Raw genomic sequence first — 13,385 nt, 5'->3', positions numbered from 1 at the left:
CATATTCAAAGGAGAATCCATTGCAGAATCTGCATTGCATTTGGTTATCTCTCTTTAGTGTATTGTAGCCTGGAAATCCTATGAATGTAGGCGCTCAAATTTTGGTAGGTATTAGAATCAACAGTGGCACTTAGTAAAGCTACAGAGGCTTAAGCCCTAGCTTATAATTCTGGGCCTCTATGTTTTTTATTATTTCTCCAAGTGATTGTGATACCAACCAGAGTTAGAGAGCCACTGACCTAGGACATTTCTTCTTTCTCCTCATTCTTTTTTTTTTTTTTTTTTTTTGCAGTTGCAAGATTTAATAGAGTGAAAACAGAGCTCCCATACAAAGGGAGGGGACCCAAAGAGGGTAGTCGTTGCCGGCTCGAATGCCTGGGTTTATATCCTGATCGTTGTCCCTCCCGCTGTGCTCTCAGGCAATAGATGATTGGCTATTTCTTTACCTCCTGTTTTTGCCTAATTAGCATTTTAGCGGGCTCTCTTTCCTACCTGATGGGTCGGGTGTGAGCTAAGTTGCAAGCCCCGTGTTTAAAGGTGGATGTGGTCAACTTCCCATCTAGGCTTAGAGATTCTTAATCGGCCTAGGAAATCCAGCTAGTCCTGTCTCTCAGTACCCCCTCTCAACAGGAAAACCCAAGGGGAGGTTGGCCTACAACTGCTCTAATTGCTTCCTGCTGAATTGGGGTGTAGTGGGGGTTGTGCAGTTGAGATTTTCTCTGGAGGGGTGCCTTCGATGTCATTAACATTGGAGCATGGGCTAGCAGGCCGGTCCAGGGGTCCGCGGTAGATTTTAGTCATGGACTGCATCTGGGGCTCCATTTGAAGAATGAATTGTGGCTTTACAGCTTCGATTCTGGAAAAGACAAACTTAACAAGGAGGTTAAAGATACAGGGATTGAAATGTATGGCCTGCAGTGCAGGGGATTATTTCTTTGGCACACTTCACAGGCCCTGACTATCTGCTTGATAGTTTTGAAAAGGCCTGGTCCATCTCCTCATACTTAAAAAATGAGATTGAATTTTGATTAGCCCAGGAAAATTGTCTATGTGTTTAGATTTCTTTCTTTATAGTGTCATTTAGCGTTGTTCTCTTTGTTGCATATTCTGTACAAGGGAATTTGAGTCCAGAGGCTCTGTTAGGTCAGATTAAACATTTTGGGGAAGAATACTTTGTAGGCTATTTGTATGTCATGTTTCACTGTCAGAAAACATTTAAGTACAGGTCCTTGCATTAGTGAAACTAAGTTTGATCATTTGGGTAAGCTGGTAACCGCCATAAGTCTATTGTAAAGATCTAATTTGTAGTGGATAAATAATCTATGGAGAGACTTTGACCTCTGAATATTTATAGTCATGTGTATTTTAGCTGTGGATTGAATACAAAATGAAAATTGAAATAGACTATTCAAAAATGAATGCCATTAAGGTTGTCAACATAAGTCAACTTGTATGATAAGGCTGACAGTATATTCAGTACAAAATTAGCACCCTCTAGTTTATTCAGAGAGCCAAGATTGTTTTGTCTGGAACCTTGTTTTTGTTCAGCATTTATCATCAGCACCTATACATCATGGCTGGTACGTGAGCTGCTGATAAACTTTGAAAAAAATTAAGCTTTTAAATCAAGCTATAAAACATGATACTATTGTGGCATCATGAATTAGAGAGATTAACTTTTTTAAAGATCAATAATAATCCTTTGTGATTTTATTCCAGTGCATTAAAAAATCTATACAATGATAATTTATATTGATAGCTTTCTTCTTTTTGTGAATATACCCTTATCAGATTATTATACTTTTGATAGACTACTTAATTCTATTTCTTAACATTTAATTGTATCTATAATCATAGGTAAAGTTATAATTTTCTAAACATTTTTCAGGTTTTGTTAATGCAATGATCTTATAAATCTTACAAAACGAGGCTATTTAAAACCTGGCTTTCTAGTCTCATGTTCCTATTTTTTATTTCCACTTTCATCTTTTTCATATTGATTCTCTTTGACTTTCTTTTTTGAACTCAACAGATTCCCTGGGTATTAACCCAGCACAACTCCTTTATGGGTCATTGCACATTCTGGTATCTCATTAAGAATTGTCATAAAAGAGAGATCCCAGGAGGCCTTCCAGTGAAACTCTGTCATCATGCAATCTTGGGATTTCTAAGTTGGAAGTCACAGTCCCTTTGCAAACATAATAAAACACTTTAAAATATTTGCTAAAGTTACAAACCAAGTATGTAAAAATTTAAAAATCACCTACTACTTTTAAAAGCAGAGAAGGCATCCATAGACTATTTCCTTGATTATAAGCTCAGTGAACATACTGAATTCACTTACAAAAAGAATTTTCTCAATTTTAGTTGCTTTTCAAAAAAATTCTTATTCCTTTTATTTGTAATTCTTTGACATTGTTGCTGCTTCACAGTTTTGGTAATTGGACAGTTTGGTCTTTATTATGCTATTAACATTTTTACCTGTCCTGAAACAAGGAAATACAATCAAAGAAACAGAAGATTGCTGGACCTTGAACCACATTATGATATCAGATGACCCAGAGTCATGGTTACTAAGTTGCTTAAATTTTTAATAACAAAGATGTATTAGAAAGTGACAGGTCAATTAAATAATGGTTTTTTTGGATACATTTAATTATATAATCCCCTTAAGTTGTGCTTAGTCAGCAGTATTTAATCTGTTGTCTATTATATATCTAACTGGTCTGTTATGTTTATTATATATTTATGTATTGCTTATTCATATCTTATTGGAGTAACTCATTTTTAAAACAATATGTTTCATCTCCTAGGAGAAGAGGATCGAGTATGTGTTTTTATTCTTTTTCATTAGGACATTGGGGTATTTTCTTATTGTGAAATGTATTGAATATTTCATTTATTTGGTTTGTGAGTCTGACCTTCACTCCCTAGCACTGATTTTTATTTGGACCTCCTTTTACCTGATTCATAGGAGTTATGAGTAGCCGTTAATATGGATACATTTTTCCCATTTCTAGTACACTGCCACTTCCAAAAGTGTCTGGCTTACTCAAACTTTTCTGTATTTGTTCCATCTTGCTTTTACAGATCAATACAAATAGGTAACTATACCTTCTAAACAAACATCAAGTTGGTGGAAAAAAGGCATATGAACAGTTCTTTCTCACCTACTATCAACAAACAGTAAATTAAACATTCCTAACTGCAGCCTCCTTTTGTAAAATTTATAACCATTTATCTTTTGAGTGTGACATGATACTAGATGTATGATAATTACATGTTTTGTGTATCAGTATGAACATGATTTTTAACAGACTTGTTCCAATGAACTATTATAGAGATGGTCCCCAACAATGTCAACTAACAATTTCTCAGCTTTATGATAGTGCAAAAGTGATGTGCTGCTATAGTTTGGATATTTGTCCCTCCAAATCTCATGTTGAAGTTTGATCTCAGTGTTGGAGGTGGGGCCTAATGGAAGGTGTTTGGGTCATGGTGGAAGATCCCTCATGAATAAATTAATGCCCTCTCTGGATTGAGGGGTGAGTGAGCTATCACTCTGTTAATTTTTGTGAGAGCTGGTTGTTCAAAAGAACCTGGCACCTCCTCCCTCACCCTCTTGTTTTCTCTCTTGCCATGTGATGTCTGCATACACTGGCTCTCCCTTCATCATCTACCATGAGTGGAAGCAGCCTGAGGCCCTTAGCAGAAGCAGATGCTGCACCATGATTCTTGCACATTCTGCAGAACAGTGAGCCAAATAAACCTCTTCATTAATCACCCAGCCTCAGATATTCTTTTATAGCAACACAAAATGGACTAAGACATACTCAGTCAGAGTATGCTCCTCAAACTAAGATGGGGCTATGTTAAGTTGAAAATATTGTAGGTCATAAATACACATTTGGCATATGATGTTTTCAATTTGTGATGGGTTTATTTGGATATAACGCTGTCATAAGTTGAGAAGCATCTGTAGTAATTATGATAATTTGATGTGTAGCCAGTAGGAGTCCAGTTACATTTGTTTTTTTGACTTCTCTTTTTCTTTTCACTTTTTAAATGAATATTGTGTTCAGGTCCTAAGAAGATGTTTTAGACTGATCCTTGTTTGTTGGTCCGTGTTCCCCATGCCTCTTGTCCTGAGTCATGGAATCAACCCATGATTCAGTACCCTCGTAGGGTGTCCTGGTTCTATTTAGAGGAAAAGAGCCTTTGAGACCAAGAAATCTGGCTGCTATGGGTGCACATGGCAGTTACAGGTATGGAAGAAGATGCTGCTTTTGTTAGAATTCTTTTAATAGTTTCAGAGTAGAAAATGTCATTATAAGGTCAGAAGTTCACTCTGATTTTTCTCAACTTACATTTCTATGATCTGCTCTTGTTTGCATTTGATATTTTATTGAATTATAAGGTTTTATGTATGGTGATAGCTGAGAAGTTTATCTCCTGCTAGGGCCTGCCTGAAATGACACATTAATCTGCTTGCCCATTTTTGGAGATATTGGTCTGATTCAAATTTGTCATGGTGTTTCTGAGCAGTGTTATGAAGAACATTCAATAATGGATAATAGATAGATAGATAGATAGATTTATATTTGAGATGGAGTTTTGCTTTTGTTGCCCAGGCTGGAGTGCAATGGTGCAGTCGTGGCTCACCACAACCTCTGCCTCCCAGGTTCAAGCGATTCTCCTGCCTTAGCCTCCCAAGTAGCTGGGATTACAGGTGCCTGTCACCACACCCAGCTAATTTTTGTATTTTTAGTAGAGACAGCTTTCGGCATGTTGGCCAGGCTGGTCATGAACTCCTAACCTCAAGTGATCCGCCCGCCTCAGACCCCAAAGTGCTGGGATTACAGGTGTGAGACATCTCGCCCAGCCGACAATAGATAATATTTTGAATGTTCATAGATTCTCCAGAAAAAAACTGGACAGAAGATTTCTGTCATCCTTTTTTTTTTTTTGAGACGGAGTCTCGCTCTCTCGCCCAGGCTGGAGTGCAGTGGCACGATCTCGGCTCATTGCAAGCTCCGCCTCCTGGGTTCACGCCATTCTCCTGCCTCAGCCTCCCGAGTAGCTGGGACTACAGGCGCCCGCCACCAGGCCCAGCTAATTTTTTTTGTATTTTTTTTTTTTTTTTTTAGTAGAGACGGGGTTTCACCGTGTTAGCCAGGATGGTCTCGATCTCCTGACCTCGTGATCCACCTGTCTCGGCCTCCCAAAGTGCTGGGATTACAGGCGTGAGCCACCAAGCCTGGCCTTCTGTCATCCTTTTATAGGGTATTATGATAATCCAGTTTGCAGTATGGGGGATGAGAGACCTGTGTGTTCTAATTTCTAGGATAGCATTCCATTTCTATGAGTCTTCTGCACAAGTGTGGTCTCTAGGGTTTCACTGTGGTTATTTGTAATTGCTGAAAGTGAAACTTTCTCCTTGGATTCCCCAGCGGGTCAGAGTCTGTTATTATAGATTAGAGTCCAGGATTATAGAACCAGTAATTTTTATTAACAGTTGGCTATGACTATCTAGAGTAAGCACTGCATTTATTTTTCCAAGATGTTGTCATGTGACATAACTTATGGCCAGTAGGATGTAAGTGAATATTTTGGCAGTTCTGGAAACCTCTCTTAAAACACAGCTGGCTTAATATATTAATATTTGAGAAATCTGGGTGAGGGATATCCAGAAATTCTTTACGATTTTTCCCAGTTCTGTGTAAGTCTGAGAGCTCATACCATTCTGATGCCAGCAGTGGAAGAATTCATGATTGGTTTGGAGCAAGGCCACAATATCAGGCTTACATCCATATTATATGACAGAGAAATTAACCTTATCTTGTTTTATCCACTTTAATTTGATGCAGTTTTACTATTTCACTCACAACCAAATTTAATCTTAAATGATACACCTAGATTGTCATATATTAAGACTAAGAACAGTCAATATATTCTTCTGTGTTCTGTAGCTCAAAAGCACAGATCTGCGGAGAGCAGAGCATCTATCCCATGCATGTTGTCATGTACTTATCCCACACCCTATTAAAACCACAGTACCTGTAAGGGAGACATTTTTTTTCTTCAAGAATATGTATTTCTGCCACATCTATGATTCTCCAAAATGAGATGACAGAAAATGCTAAACGATTGTTAGATGACTGTATGAAGTTCCACTTCTGGATGATAGGATAGGGAGACTCTGCAGGCTGATTTACCAGCAAGACAAGTAAAAGTGAAAAAAAAAAACAAAAAACAAAAACTATTTTTAAAACCTTACTATTTGAGATCTGAAAGTGTGCAAAGAGTATACAGTGAATGAAATATCTAACAACAAAGTCTACTAAAACTTGGTAAGAGCAGCAAGAATTCGTGGTATTTAAGACACAGCCCACTCTCTTCTTGTCTTCACAGCTCAGTTTGATGGAAGCTTCACACTGGGTGGATGCTGCCAAGATTATGCGGCTCCAGCTCTCAATCAAGTTTTATAACAACAGGAGGGTCAGGCTTCCAGGGATTCTTATTCCCACCTCCTGTCAGTTGAAGAGGCTAAATTCCTGGTGATGCAACTAAGAGGCTTGGGGTTCCATTGCTTCCCCCGCTCCCACCCATAGGTTGGAAGCTCTACCCAGGCACAGTGAACTCAGATTTGGGCCCTGATTGCCTTTGCCTCAGCTTGCTTGTAAGGAAGAGGTTTCACAAGAGAAACAAAATGGCTACCACCCAGCCCATTGCCCAGAATGGTGGTTCAGAGATTTTGTCCAGAGGGAGAGACAGTATATAAGAATAGAGCTCTGAAGCTCTCTCAAGAAGAATGGAATTTATTTGAAAGTGTCAGAAACTTCCCTTAATTAAAAACAACATGAACCGTAAGTCAGCTAGTTAATCAGGTAATTCCAGGGGAAGACACAGCTAAGGAGCCCTTCTAACGTCAAAAGAAACCTTAAAGACTGGCCTCAAAAACTAGCCCTGCTTGGCTTAAATTATACCAAACTCCTTAGTAATTAATGCTCCAAGGACTTGTGGAGAGCAGTAGAGTGATCAGACAGAAGCCAGTGGAGCCTAGTGGGCTAGAAATAATATCAAAGGAGACAAACATCTTAACAGAGAGATCAGGGAAAGATGGTCAAAGAGACTTCTGTTTAAAACCATACCAGGGTATACTCTGCGTATGTCCAAGGCTGTACCCTCTGAAGAGCAACAAAATGCTTCCCACTGCAAGCTATTTCACTAAAATAGCTTAGTCAAAGCAGAAAACAAATAACTACGAGTAACTCTGCATATGTCCAAGGCTGCACCCTCTGAAGAACAACAAAATGCTTCCCACTGCAAGCTATTTCACTAAAATAGCTTAGTCAAAGCAGAAAACAAATAACAACAAAACAAAACAAACAACAAAACCACTCTGAAGAACAACAAAAACCACTCTGAAGAAGGGGACAGGGAATCAGTATCCAGAATCGCTATAGTATGTTACCTAATATGTCCACTTATCAACAAGAAATTGTAAGACATACAAAGAAACTGAAATGTTCGACTTATAAACAGGAAAAAAGCAGGCAACAGAAATGGCCTTTGACAGGGAACAGATATCAGATTTAAAAGACAAAAACTTCAAGGTAGCCATTATATATATATTCACAGCAGTAAGGGAAAATACAAAGATAATGTCTCATCAAATAAAGAATATCAATAAAGGAAATCATAAGATGAACCAAATGTAAATTCTGGAGTTGAAGACTATAATAACTAATATAAAAAATCATTAGGAGGGCTAAATAAGTTTGAGCTGGCAGAAGAATTAGAAAACTTTCAAATAGATCAATAGAAATTATGCAACCTCAATTCCATCTTCCCATTAGAAAATAGAATAGGAAAATGAAGAAATAGGATGAGAAAATAGAACAAAGAAATATAAACAGAGCCTCAGAGAAATTCAGGACGCCTTTCAGTGCACCAATGTACATGTAATGAGAATACCATAAGGTGAGGAGAAAGAGAAGCACAAAAATATTCAAAGAAATAATGGCTAAAAACATCCACAATTTATTGAACAAACATTAATCTATACTCACAAGCATCTCAACAAACTGTGAACAGAATGAATGCAAACATATCCACAAACAGACACGTCACAGTAAAAATGTTAAAGGTGAAAGGAAATGTTGAAAGCTGTAAGAGAAAAACAATGTGCCACAAGGGTACCCCAATAGATTAACAGCAAACTTCTCATCAGAAACAATGGAGGGGATGAAGGCAGTGGGATGATACATTCAAAGTACTCAAAGGACAAAAGCTTTGTGAACCATGATCTTATTTCTAGTAATGCTGCCTTCAAAAAAAAGGTGAAACAAAGCCCTCCCAGATCTGCCATATGAGAAATTGTAAAAAAAAAAAAAAAAAAAAAAAAAAAAAAAGTTATTAATGCTGAAAGCAAGTAAAACACATGAAAATTTAAAATCACATTTTTAAAAAGAACAAAATTAATATTTATAATGAAAGGTAATTATAGCCAGGCACAGTGGCTCACGCCTGGTATCTCAGCACTTTGAGAGGCTAAGGCGGGCAGATTGCCTGAGGTTGGGAGTTCAAGACCAGCCTGGCCAACATGGCAAAACCCCGTCTCTACTAAAAATACAAAAATTATCTGGGCATGGTGGTGTGCACCTGTAGTCCCAACTACTTGGAAGGTGAGGCAGGAGAATCGCTTGAAACCAGGAGGCAGAGGTTACAGTGAGCTGAGATCCACTTCACTCCAGCCTGGGCAGCAAAGTGAGACTCTGTCTCTCACACACACAAAATGGTAATTATAAAAGGCAGCATAAATGCACATTTCTTTTACTTTTTTCTCTTAATAGATTTAAAAAGCAATTGTATAATACAATATGTACATAATTGTATTATTGGCCATATGACATGGAAATGTAATATATTTGACAATAGCAGCATAAAGGAAGTAAATGACAGCAGAGTTGTATTGGAGTAAATAAATGATACATGATAGTAACTAGAATTCATAGGAACAAATAAAAAGAAGTAGAAATAGTAAATAAAAAGCTATATATTAAAAATACCATATAAATATATATATACTCGATTCCATCCTTAATAGACATAAACCTATACAGAATAAGTATAATAATGTATTTTTGAGTCTGTAGCATGTGTAGACATAATAATGTAGAACAATAATAGAATTAAAAAGTAGGATAGATTAGAGCTATATAAATAACATTTATATATCTCACTGGGATCAAGTTAGTATTATTCTGAAGCTGATTCTAAGATGTATATAATAAACCCTACAGCAGCCATTAAGAAAATAACAAAAATACAATGAATAAAAAATTTAAATGTGTTATTATAGAAAATCAACACAGAGGAAGGCAGTAAGAAAAGAAATGTGGGACTGGGTGAACTATAATACATACAGAAAAAAACAACATGGCAAAAATAAGTCATTCCTTATCAATAGTTACTTTAAATGTAAATGGATCAAACTCGGCAATCAAAAGACATAGATTGGCAGACGATAAATGAACGAGATCCAACTAAATGCTATCTATAAGAAAGTCACTTTAGATCTAAGGACACACATAGTTTGAAAGTGAAAAGATGGGCCGGGCGCAGTGGCTCACGCCTGTAATCCCAGCACTTTGGGAGGCCGAGGCGGGCGGATCACCTGAGGTCAGGAGTTTTAGACCAACCTGACCAACATGGAGAAACCCCGTCTCTACTGAAAATACAAAAACTTAGCCGGGCTTGGTGGCGGGCGCCTGTAATCCGAGCTACTTAGGAGGCTGAGGCAGGAGAATGGCGTGAACCCGGGAGGTGGAGCTTGCAGTGAGCCGAGATCGTGTCACTGCACTCCAGCCTGGGCGACAGAGCGAGACTCCGTCTAAGAAACAAACAAAAAGAAAGTGAAAAGATGAAAAAAGATATTTCGTGCAAACAGCAATTAAAAAGAGTGGGCATGGCTGTATTAATATCAGACAAAATATACTATAAGTTAAAAAAGGTTAGAAGAGACAAAGAATATATAATAAAAGGGTCAACTTACCAAGAAGATATATCAATTACAAATACATATACACTAAACACCTGAGCTCCAAAATATATGAAGGACACATTGACAGAATTGAAGGAAGAAATAGACATCTATGCAATAATAGTAGGAGACTTCAATACACTACTTTTAATAATATGTAGAGGAACAGGACAGAAGATAAGGAAATAGGGGACTTGAACCAATTGGACCTAATACACATATATACATAACATTTCCACTCAACAATAGCAGAGTGCACATTTTCCTCAAGTGCATGTGGATTATTATCCAGGATAAACTATGTCTTAGGCCACAGAAGAAGTCATAATGTTAAAATATTGAAACTAGAATTCAATAGCATAAGTAAAACTGTAAAATCCACAAGTATATGAAAACTAAGCACACTCTAAACTAGTGGATCAAAGAAGAAATCAAAACAAATGAAAATGAGGTAAATGAAAATGAAAACACAACATACCAAATTTATGGGATGCAGCAAAAGCAGTGTTAAGGGAATTTTATAGCTGTTAGTGTTTACATTAAAAAAGAAGAAAGATTTCAAGTCAGCCCCCTAACTTTATGCCATTAGAAACTAGAAAAGAAGAAGAAACTACATCTGAAGCTAGTAGAAGGAAGGAAATGAAAATATTAGGCTTGAGATTAACATATTAGAGAATAAAAAATAGAGAAAATTAGTAAAACTAAGAGTTGGTTATTTGAAAAGCTCAACAAAATTGAGAACCATTAGGCAGATTGATTAAGAGAGGAAGACTGAAATAACTAGGATCAGAAATGAAACAGGGAACATTCCATTCCTACCGACTGTATACTAATAAAAAGCATTATTCAAGAGTACTTTTTACAATGGTATTCCAATAAATTTGATAACCTAGACAAAATGGAAAAGTTTCTAGAAACACACACCTTTCTAAGACTCAATAATGAAGAAATAGAAAATCTGAATTTACCTATGACCAGTAAGAAGAATGAATAGCAATCTAATACCTCCTAACAAAGAAAAGCCAAAGACTACTGGTGGTTTCACTGGTGAAGTCTACCAAATGATTTTACATCTTTATTCTTTTCTAGCACTATAGGCATTTAAAGCTAAAAGTAAAAACATATTTAGCTGCCCCAAAAATTTGGATTGTTTTTGTTTTTATTAAAAATACATTCTAGGTAAGTTGCAATGGTTCATGCCGGTAATCCCAGCATTTTGGGAGGCCAAGATGGGAGGGTTGCTTGAGGCCAGGAGTTTGAGACCAGCCTGGTCAACACAGTGAGATCCTCATCTCTATTTTTAGGAAGTAAAATAAAAAATACATCCTAATTTCTCTTATAATTTATTCTTTGATCCGTGGGGTATTTAGCAATGTGTTGAATAATTTCAAAATATTTTTACATTTCCCAAATTTCCTCAGTGTTTGATTTCTAATTTCATTTTCACTGTGGTCAGAGAATATACTTAGCATGACTTACTTTGAAAAAATATTATGATTTGCCATATATAGGTCTAGTATATTGTTTAGTTTAGAAAATGTTGCATGTTGAGTATGTATTTTATTGTTGGTTGAGTGTTCAACCAACCATCAGTTAAGACAAACTAGTTTGTACTGTTGTTTAAGTCTTCTATATCCTTGCAGATTTTCTGTCTAGTTGTTATATGTATTGAGAATAGAGTGTTAAAATCTCCACCTTCTATCGTTGAGCTGTCATTTTCTCCCTTCAGTTTTGTCAGTTTTCCTTTCATGTATGTAGTCTCCTGTTTTTAGGAGCATATACGTTCATTGTAGTTATATTTTTCTAATTAACTCGCCCTTTTATCATTAAATAAATCTTTTTCTTTAGTAACATTTTGAAAGTCTGTTTTGTCTGATGGTAGTATAACCATTCCTGTTCTCTTCTGATCACCATTTGTATGGTATCTATTTGTATCTTTTTCCATCCTTTTGTTTTCTGTCTGTTTTCAGCTTTTAAAAAGAACTAATGTATATCTTAGCTTAAAAAAATCTAATTGAGATTATTGCTAAAATAATAACAATAGTCGTCAGGCATGGTGGCTCACACCTGTAATCCCAGCACTCTGGGAGGCTGAGGTGGAAGGATTGCCTGAGCCCAGGAGTTCACGACCAGCCTGGGCAATATAGTGAGACCCTGTCTCTACAAAAAATTAGAAATAAAATTTTAAAAATCAAAATAAAATAATATCAATAGTATACAGAAAGTTTACTCCAATATAACTCCCTTCCTTTGTGCTATCATAGTAATATGAATGTGACACAAATTACAACTTTATACATTATGAACAAAATAATACAATTGTATAATTATGGTTTTATGCAGTTATCTTTAATCAGTTAAAATAAAAAAGTAGAAGTGTATATTATCTTTTATTTACCTATGTAATGACTTTAATCAGTGCTCATTATTTCTTTGTGTGGATTCCAGTGACCATCACCTTTCATCCTAAAGAACTTTAATATTTCTTATTAGGAAAGTCTGCTAGCAACAAAGGCTTTTGGTCCTTATCTGCAATTCTCTTTATTTTATCTATATTTTGAGAGAGAATATTCTGGATATAGAATTCTTGGTTGACTGGTAGGGTTTTATTTGTTTTTTTTGTTTTGTTTTGTTTTTTGTTTTTGTTTGTTTTTAGTACTTTGAATCTCATCCGACTGCCTTTTGGTCTGTGTTGTTTCTGATGAGAAGTCAGCCAGTAGTCCTGTTGAGAATCTCGTTTATATGATGAATAATGTTTCCCTTGCTGTTTTCAAGATTCCCCTTTGTTCTTGGCTTCTGACAATTTGACTCTGGGGTAGCTCTCCTTGAGACATGTTGATTAAGTATTAATATCTGGGTTTATCCCACTTGGAGTGTGTTCACATTCTTGTAAATGTAGGTGTGTGTGCATGTGTGTGATCAACTTCACAAAGAGTTTGGCCATTATTTTTCACGCATTTTTTCTTTTTCTTTCCTTCTGACCCTCCTCTTATATGTATGCTGGTTTGCTTGATGGTGTACTACATGCCTCTGATGCTTTCTTCATTTTTATTCCTTCTGTTTTTCTTTCTGTTTTTCAGACTGCATAATTTTATTGACTTGACCTATTTTCAAGTTCACTAATTCTTTTTTCAGGTTAAATCTGCTATGAGTTCTTCTAGTGAATTTTTCATTTCAGTTATTGTACTTTTCAACTCTAGAATTTCTACTTGGTTCTTTCATTGCAGTAATAATTTCCATCTCTCTGTCGATAGTCTCTGGCAGGACATTATTGTCATACTCTTCTTTAAATTCTTTACATATGGCTTGTTTTAGTTCTTTGAACATAATTAAAATAGCT

The sequence above is a fragment of the Gorilla gorilla genome, chromosome 20, assembly GCF_029281585.2.
Source record: "Gorilla gorilla gorilla isolate KB3781 chromosome 20, NHGRI_mGorGor1-v2.1_pri, whole genome shotgun sequence".
Classification (NCBI taxonomy): Eukaryota; Metazoa; Chordata; class Mammalia; order Primates; family Hominidae; genus Gorilla; species Gorilla gorilla.
Note: the sequence above shows the minus strand (reverse complement) of the source record.